Consider the following 9393-nt stretch of genomic DNA (forward strand, 5'->3'; position numbering starts at 1 on the left):
TCAGAATAGATCTAGAGTTCTTTCTTAACTTTCTTAACTGTGTGATGTCTATCACCTTTAGCAATTTATTGAGGCCTATGGACCCCTGCTCTGAATAGTATTTTTAAGTCCATAAAATAAAATACAGTATGAAGGAAAATTGACATTTGCAAAGGAAACCAATTACAGGCAGTTCTGCTATAACTAACATTTGTATTGCACTGGCCTATGCCAAACTGCACAATAAAAACCACAGAGCTCTGGAGGAAAATGGGTTTCAGGGAAAAACACTCAAAAAACTTCATCAAGTTAACACACTGGAAAAAGATAGGAGCCTAACAAAAATGGCACCACAGTTTTATATGTGTTATATGGTTAAGAAACACATAAATACTATAATAAATAACAACCAACTCCTTAGCCTTTGCCATTGCAGGTTGGGCAGCAACTCAGGGCCCTGAGTGGGTTGCAGTCTATGTGCTTGGAGACCCCTTCCAATTCTCAATCTATGATCTTCTGATCCTTTGATTGGGGGATGGATGAACAAATTGTGTGCTATTGATATCCTGGAATATTATTGTGTCATGAAAAATGACAAATATGAGAACTTCAGAGAAGTATTGGTATACTTGTATAAAGTGATGCAGAGCAAGGAAAGTAGAACAGGAACACTGTATACCCTAATTACGATTATGTAAATTAAGACGCCATTAAAAGATAACAGGACTCAGATCAGATAAAATAACAAATGTTTGTTCCAGGTGAAAGGAGGAGCAAAAATACTATATACATAATGATTACAATAATTGTAAAGGAAGGGTAGGCTGTAAGGTAATAGATGAAATATAAAAACTAGTGGTGAAACACACTTCATCCTCTTTGTTAGAAATACATTCTGGGGTGGCCAGGTAGCACAGCGAGTAAGAGCACCGGCCCCAGTGTCGGGATGACCTGGGGATCAAATCTGGGCTCAGATACTTAGCACCACACCCAGAAATATCTGGCCGTGTAACCTTGAGCAAGTTACTTAATCCCAATTGCTTTAAAAAAAAAAAAAGAAATACATTCTACCAATCATAATATTTGGGAATCATTCTATCAATCACAATGATTAACTATTAGGGAAACAAGCAATGGCAAAACACTGCCTCTTTGCCACTGTGGAGCTCACATTCTAATGGTGTAGATATCATGTAAATAATGTCTATGTGAGAAATACATGAGGTAGATGCAAGATTGTTGTTTACCCTTTGCTTTTGAAGAGGGTTGATGACATCATGGGGTGTTGTCATGACTGGTGTGTGGATTGTATTTAACTGAAGCAGAGTCTCACAAAGTCATCAGCCTCACTTTCTCTTCCTGAGTCAATGAAGTCCATTGGCAAGATGGCACAGTTGGAGTGGGTGACCTTGGCATCCTCAATGTCTGAACAAGCTCTAAGTGTTCCATAGCACCTGCTTTAGTCGCCTTCACGGCCACTGGGACAAATTGTTCTTGTCTGCCAATTCCACCTGGGGACATCTTCACATGCTTGGGGTGCACATTTCCCAACTGACTAATGGGTTTGAGGCCTTTCAGTTACCTACAACCTGGTTTAGCCCTTTTACTAAAATGCTTTACCATGGTGTGGCCACTGAGTATGCTACAGTTTCTTGGAGTCACAGGTGAGAGTTGGGTGAAAGGTGGATGAGCAGCTTTGAAAAGGACTCAGCAAGCCCTTATGTCAGAGGGGCTAATCTCCCTGAACACTTCCATTGGAGAGGGAGGCTGGTAGATGGCACAGTGGATAAAGTGTGGCATCAGGAAAGTCAGGAATTCAAATCCAGCCTCAAATATTTACTAGATGTGTGATCCTGGGAAAGTCACTTAACCTCTTTCAGTCTTAGTTTACTCATCTGAAAAATGGTATCATATTGGGGTGGCTAGGTGGTATAGTGAATGGCCAGAGCACTGGCCCTGGAGTCAGGAGGACCTGAGTTCAAATCCGGCCTCAGACACTTGACACAATTACTAGCTGTGTGACTTTGGGCAAGTCACTTAACCCCAACTGCTCTCCAAAAAAAATATTTGGGATCATAATAGTGCTGGTCTTCTAGGATTGTTGTAGGGATCAGATGAGATAATATTTATAAAGTACATTTCAAACTCTAAAACAAACACCATAAAAATGTTTGTTGCTTTTGTTCATCTCAAAAGAAAGACATTAGGAGCTAGGGAACCTGGAAAGACTTCCTGAAGAAAATAGAACTTGGGCTAAGTCTTGAAGGAAGTCAGGGGAACTAGAAGATGGTGAGGAGGAAGAGACAGGAATGGGGGATACCCAAGGTACAGACACAGAAAGTGAGCAACTGCATGTAGACCAGGGTAGTTGTATTTCAATGTACTTGAAAGGGAGTAAAGCAGAAAACCAGAAAGTTAGGAAAGAACCAGGTAATGCAGGTCTTAAAAGCCCAGAGGATTTTATATTTGATCCTATAGGCAATGGGAAGTCAATGGGGTTTATTGAGCAGGAAAGGTTATATGGGCAAAGTTACATCTTAGGAAAATCATCTTGGCAGCTGAGTGAAGGACAAATTGGAGTGGAGAAAGACCTGAGAGAGGAAGACCAGTTAGGCTCTCTGAGGACCTCTAGGAGAGATATCATGAAGTTACAAAGGAAATATTTTGGTGAGATGCTAGTTCTACAAGGTGAGGAAGAGTAAGAAGTTGAGGGGGACAGTGAGCTTGTCAGCCCGGATGACTGGCAGAATGGTGGCAATCTTGACAGTAGATGAGGAGGAATGTTATAGTCAAAAGGCAATTAGTTATGTTTTAGACATGTTGAGTTGGAGATGCTTATGGGACATCCACTTTAAGATGTACAAAAGGTGGGGAGGCCAGGTAGCACAGAAAGTAAGAGCACCAGCCCCAGTGTCGGGATGACCTGGGGAATCGAATCGGGGCTCAGACACTTAGCACCCACCCAGAAATACCTGGCCATGTAATCTTGAGCAAGTTACTTAACCCCAATTGCTTAGGGGTGGCCAGGTGGCTCAGTGAGTAAGAGCACTGGCCCTAGTGTTGGAATGACCTGGGGATCAAATCCAGGCTCAGATATTTAGCACCACACCCAGAAATAACTGTCCATGTAACCTTGAGCAAGTTGCTTAACCCCAATTGCTTTAAAAAAAAAAAAAGATGTACAAAAGGCAATTTGTGATTTGAGTTGGCAGCTCAGGAGAGAGATTAGTGCTAAAAAAATATAGGTTGGGAAATCATCTGCATAGAATTGATACATGAACATATGGAAACTGATGAGATGACCAAGCAAGATAATACAGAGAAAGGGTCAGCAAACTATAGCCAACAGGCCAAATCTGGCCCACCACCTTTGTTGTTATGACCCTTGAGATGAAAATGGTTTTTACATTTTAAATGATTCTTTAAAAAATCAAGCATAATATTTTATGAAATATTAAAATTATATGGAATTCCAAATTTCAGTGTTGATAAATAAAGTTTTATTGAAACACAGTCCCCTTATTCATTTATGTATTTATTTGTAGTGGGTAGTACAATGGTAGAATTGGGTAGTTGTAACAGAGACTATATGTGGTCCTCTCATCTCTTCCCGCTGCTGCTTGTCATATTGCAAATCAGTCACACAGTTATAACTTAACAGTGTTTTGAATAGCATGTGTATTGCCATACTTTGATTTTATTTTTTCTATGCATTATATCAAAACAAAAAAGAGAAAAGTCAATGAAACTTACTTTGGTTGTAGCCTTATTTTCATTTTTGTCAGGAAATTCTATTAAATTCTACTAAAAATTCTACTAAATTCTAAAATGAGATATTCTGTTTTAAATTTTCTAGTTTTTCTGACTGTTGCTTTCCTGAGTTGGGAATATTGTGATGAGAGCTTAATCTGTTAAGGTTGATGTATATTATAATCTTTTACTATAGCCATAGTGCCATTGCAAAATACATACACCATTTAATTTGATAAGAAAATAATCCATGTATCATTGTGCCTTAAAAAGAATTAATTTATGAACATATAAATGTATTTTCACTAATTGTGACTGAGGTCTAGGCTTGCAGAGAAAAAAAGATATAAGGAAAACATGGTAGGTGGTGGTAGTGATAGGTGATGTGCAGTGGGATCTTGAGTGAGTGCTCAAATCTGTTTTTGAGTTCCACTATTCAGTGAAGAAATATAGATTCATTGTTGATCCCTCTTCAAACTTTGAAAATGTCTCTTACTATTTGTAGATATGGCTCTGCTGTTAGCTCAGACAATTTTGCATTATAAGGAATTTCACTCCCATTTTAATAAAATTTTTTACTTTAATGAGTTCAGATAAGGTGCCTTGCATGGCATATTAAGTTCTGTATCAATCACATTCTGCCTCATAGTATAATCATTTATCTATATGCCTTATTCCCTACAAATGAATTATAGGCTTCTAGATCAGGACAAACTATAGCCCATGGGCTAAGAGTGGCCTATGGCTAATTTTTGTTTTCTCCCTACCGGATAAGAATGATTTTTCCATTTAAAAATGTTTTATTGTGTTAAAAATATAAAAATAAACATTCTTAGTTCACAGGTCATACAAAAACAGGCCATGGGCTAGATTTGGCCTTCTGCCATAGTTTGCTGACAAGTTCTAGATGGTATGAACTTATTTGAGATAGTGTTATATTACACATACTTAATACATCTTTTTTATTCTCCTATGTACATGTTCAATAAGTATTTGTTGAGTGAATAAATGAATTCACTGTTTAGATTAACTATAGAATATTTGTTGAAACTCCTCATCTGAGCTAATCACTAAACAGAAGATCTATGCTAGAAATAGCCCACGTGTTGTTCAATGATGTAAATAGAGTAACAAAGGTGTAATTTTAATTTTTGTCTTTTGAATTAATCCAAGAAGGAAAATGAAACTGGGGTGGGGGAGGAATGAAAAAAAAAAGCCAGAGATTCTATTTCATATTAGGTTGTATTACATACTTTTTAATTATTTATTTTCAAGTAATGTGTCTAGGGGTAGTGTTCAAGCACAAATTACACTATTTGTTCATCAAGGTGATACATGAAGTAAGTAAATAGAAATGTAAATCAGTCCCAGAGATAATAACCTTCTTTTTTTCTCAACTGTTTCATGAAGGGACCACCATAAAATCTTTGTTCAAGAAGGACTCTCGGTTTTAAGTACTCTACACTCCAGGTTAATTCATTTCTTGTTTTTGAGGAGTCACACAATTTTGCAGAGGAGCATCTCCAAATCTAGTTTTTTTATCTTCCTTTTCCCTTCCTCCTTCTGTGTTTTTCATCTTCCTTTGAGAGAGACAAAGAGAGAACTGAAAGAGAGATTGAAATGGGCTGTTGGATCCCTGTAGGCATCTTGAAATGGAATAGAGACCAAAGCTAGTGTTTGTGATTGTCTCTTCAAGAATTGAAAGAAGTTTCAAAAGAATCTACTTTTCCCTCAATTTCCTTTTCCTGAATCTGTCCAGCAAAAGGCACTGTAATATACTCTTCTTACTTCTCTTATATGTTTCCTTTATCCTGATTGTGCTTCTTAGAGGTAGTCTTGAAAGTCTGTATTATTATGTAAACCTATGCTGATAAAAAGGAGACTGGAGAAGTGAGGAATTAGCTGAAAGTAAACACAATTTAATTTAGGATAGAGCACCTAACCTCTGTTTCATTTTTAGCAAATTTCCTGAGGGGGTCTGAGCTTTGAAAATTGTATTAATAAGTTTTTCTCTGATTTGAACTGCATAAAATAGCAGAGGAAGTGACCACAAGAAGCTGTGAGCCATTACATTGCCACTAGACTAGAAGTGAGACAAATGCAATAGAATGTGGTTGATTAATTATCCAGCCACTGATATAAAAGAGGAGGGGAACCAGGAGGTAATGAGGATAACCTAAGAGGCTATACCCTAAACCAGAGATGTCAAATTCCCCCTCAGGATCCCACAAATCAATTAAAATGTAATTGAGAAATATTTAACCAAAAAATACAATATGAAATAGATGATGTCAATTTGCAGTTTTCTAAGGCAATATGGGGCAGTTAGGTAGGTGGCTGCAATGGATATAGTGCAGGGCCTTGAGTCAGGGAGACTCATCTTCCTCAATTCAAATTTGTCATAGACACTCAATATTTGTGTGACCCTGGGCAAATCACTTAGACCTGTTTGCCTCAGTTTCCTCATCTGTAAAGTTAACTGAAGAAGGAAATGGCTAACCATTCCAATATCTCTGCCAAGAAAATCCCAAATGGGGTCATGAAGAGTCAGATACGACTGAAAACAACTGAACAACAAAAGTCAATATTCAACCTGCAGGGGTCTTGAGTTTTAATACTACTTTCCTAACCCACTGCTTAGTGAATAGATAAGTGAGCTGAGGAATAAAAAGTCTTCAATAAAGGAAGACCAGCCAGCACTGCTCTTCACAGCGATATCTACTAACATTAAAACTTTGCAGTTAAAAACCTTTATGGTTTACCCGATTTATCTGACATTATTGAACTTCAACAAGTCACTGGCTGAGGATATTTTATATAAGCAACAAAGCCTTCCTAAAAGCCATTTGCCTTAGCCTTCTCTTTCTGCTTGTCCCCTTCACCATAGGACAGTCAGTGAGTCAATCAATAAGCATTTATTAAGCACTTTCTATATGTCAGGCACTGTGCTAAGCACTGAGGATACAAAGCAAGGCAAAAACAGTTCCTATGCTCGCAGTCTAATGGAGGAGACCACATGCAAACAACCACATACAGACAAGATACTTAGAGGGTAATTTGGAGGCAATCCCAGAGGGAAGTGATAAGAGGGACTGGGAAAAGTTTCTCAAAGGTGAGATTTTTTAGCTGTGTCTTCAAGAACCCTCCAGGTAGTTAGCTATCATAAGCCTCGGATTTCTACTGTGTACTCCAACCCCTTTATAAGCAGGTTAGGGGGGTATGGCTAAAACATGGGATCTAAAGTCCTCCTTTATCTCAGATTTTTTAGCTTCTATCAGCCATGGTCTACCTCCTGCCTTGAGTTATTATTTGCATATATATCCTATCTCCTCTAGTAGGATGTAAGCTTTTTTAGGTAACTGTACGTTTTAAAATTTTTCTATTTTTTAATTCTATTTAATTCTATTTTTAATCTTTCTATTGCTAGTGTCTATTGTGCATAACAGGTGCTTAAAAGTTGAATCAGTGAATTAAAAGGAATTGTTTATATCCTTATTCTGCTTTTAAAAAAATGATTCTTTTGTATTTGGGTCTTGGGGATTAAAAAAAAATCCCTGCGGCTTCTATACGATCTTCATTTACTTTAGATGAGTCTATTTAGAAACATTATTCCTTTGAAGAAGAGAATAAAATTTACTTGTTCAAAATAGACTTAATATCATTATGAAAAGTAACAACTTTCTGTGACTGACAGCTTCAAAGATAAGATCATTTCTTATTTTTAGAGAGACCTCCAACTTGCTAATTCAGTCTTATACAATACACTACATATGTATATATGTGTATGGACATATATATACATATGTATGTATATAAACACATACACATATACACCCCTATAATAAAACTCTTTTGAACTCTGTTGAAAATAATGCATCCTTCTCAAATGCCTGCAACAGCAGATGGGCCCAAGCTCTAAGTTTAGAGTTCTGAAAACTTAGAGTGTGAACCTCAGAAGCAGAGTTCAGCTGCCAAAAACACCCTTTCTCTCCATGGAGAAGATGTCAAACTTAGACACTACTATTAGAAGCATCTCAAGCAATGCCAATCAATTGGATAATTCAGAGAGAAAGACTTAAAATGAGAATTCAGCTCATTCTGTATAAGGTAAAAAAAAAATATTTAGCCATTCTGACAGTAACAAAGATTTTTGTTTTCTTCCTTTTTAGCTCCATTTCAAGATTGTTTTCCACAGTGACTTTCAGTTCAAATAGAATCTAGAGATTTTTATTTTCCAAATGCATTTTAATCCTTCCATCTGTTTCTTCAATTAAATACAAATGTGACATCAAGGATAGAATTCCTGATTAGTACCTTGCAGAGGTTGTTTTAAAGGTTACTATATTTGGATTTGAGACTTAACTTGATTTGTATGCCTTTGCTTGCATTTTTTAGAAGCCATTTTACTTTAAAAAAGAAAATAATTTTGGGATTGACATATAGCTTCTGGCAAGATTTTGGAGATGTTCTTACAATAGCATTCATTACCATTTCAGCTGCCCTTCCTCATCAACAGAACATGTGATTCTTTTTCTGAGTCTGGCACAGATTAAGATTCCTAGGGCTGATTTTTTTTCTATACATTGTATATAGTATACTTAGCACCTATAGTTAAGGTGCTGAGTTTAGAATATTGGGAAATTAAATCACCCACGAAATAGGTATAGAAATACTCTCTCTTAAGGAAAAGGCTCACATCTTCTTTGTTAGTCTTGTCAAATTAATAAATATTTATTAAACATTTACTATGGGCCAGACACTGTGCTAAACACTAGGACTACAAATACAAACAAAAAGAAAGAGGATCCTGCGCCTCAAGGAGATTGCATCTCAATGGGAGAAGGCAACAAATTAAAAAGAAGCTTAAACAAGTGGGAGACAGAGAGATTTGGGGGCGGTTTTAAAGCACAGTCCTTTAATTGGGTGCCCACTAGTTTGGTAACTTCCTGAGAGCAGGGACTTTTTGTCTTTCTATCACCCACCAATGCTTAGCACAGTACCTGGAACATAACTGATACTGAATAAATGCTAGTTGACTGAGAGTAATTAATTGTAATTAAGTAATTAAACTGGCATGCTTAATAGAGTGCTTTTGTTAAGTTTTAATAATAACAATAACTAGCATTTATATAGCAATTTAAAGTTTGCAAAACAAGTATATCATTTAATTTCACAACAAACCTGAGAAGTGTTATTATTATCTCCCATTTTACAGATGAGGAAACTGAGACAGACAGAAGTTAAATGACTTACCCAGGGTCACACAGCTAGTAAATTAATGAAGGGGGGGGGATTTGAACTCAGATCTGCTTTACTCCATGTCCAACACTATCCACTGTGCTACCTAGCTGTGAGATAAGAGAGATAGTTTCCTTTTTTTAAAAAAAATTACTTTTCATATCTTTGGATCAGGAAGCTTTTGGTTGCCTTGTATTTCTACCAAACCAGTCCAAATTTGACTAGCAATACTCCTTCAGCATGTTACTTCTGAGTAAAGTAGACATGTATCATGTTAAGATTTTCAGGTCCTGCTGAAATTGTCTAATTCCATGCATAGTCTGATAACCTGAGAGAGTTTGTGTTCATGTTCTCTCTGTCTCTGTCTCTCTCTCCCTCCCTCTCTCTCTCTCTCTCTCTCTCTCTCTCTCTCTCTCTCTCTCTCTC

Source organism: Petaurus breviceps, unplaced genomic scaffold, assembly GCF_028583685.1.
Source record: "Petaurus breviceps papuanus isolate PSGF00001 unplaced genomic scaffold, PetGlider_PUasm1.0 90895, whole genome shotgun sequence".
Taxonomy (NCBI): domain Eukaryota; kingdom Metazoa; phylum Chordata; class Mammalia; order Diprotodontia; family Petauridae; genus Petaurus; species Petaurus breviceps.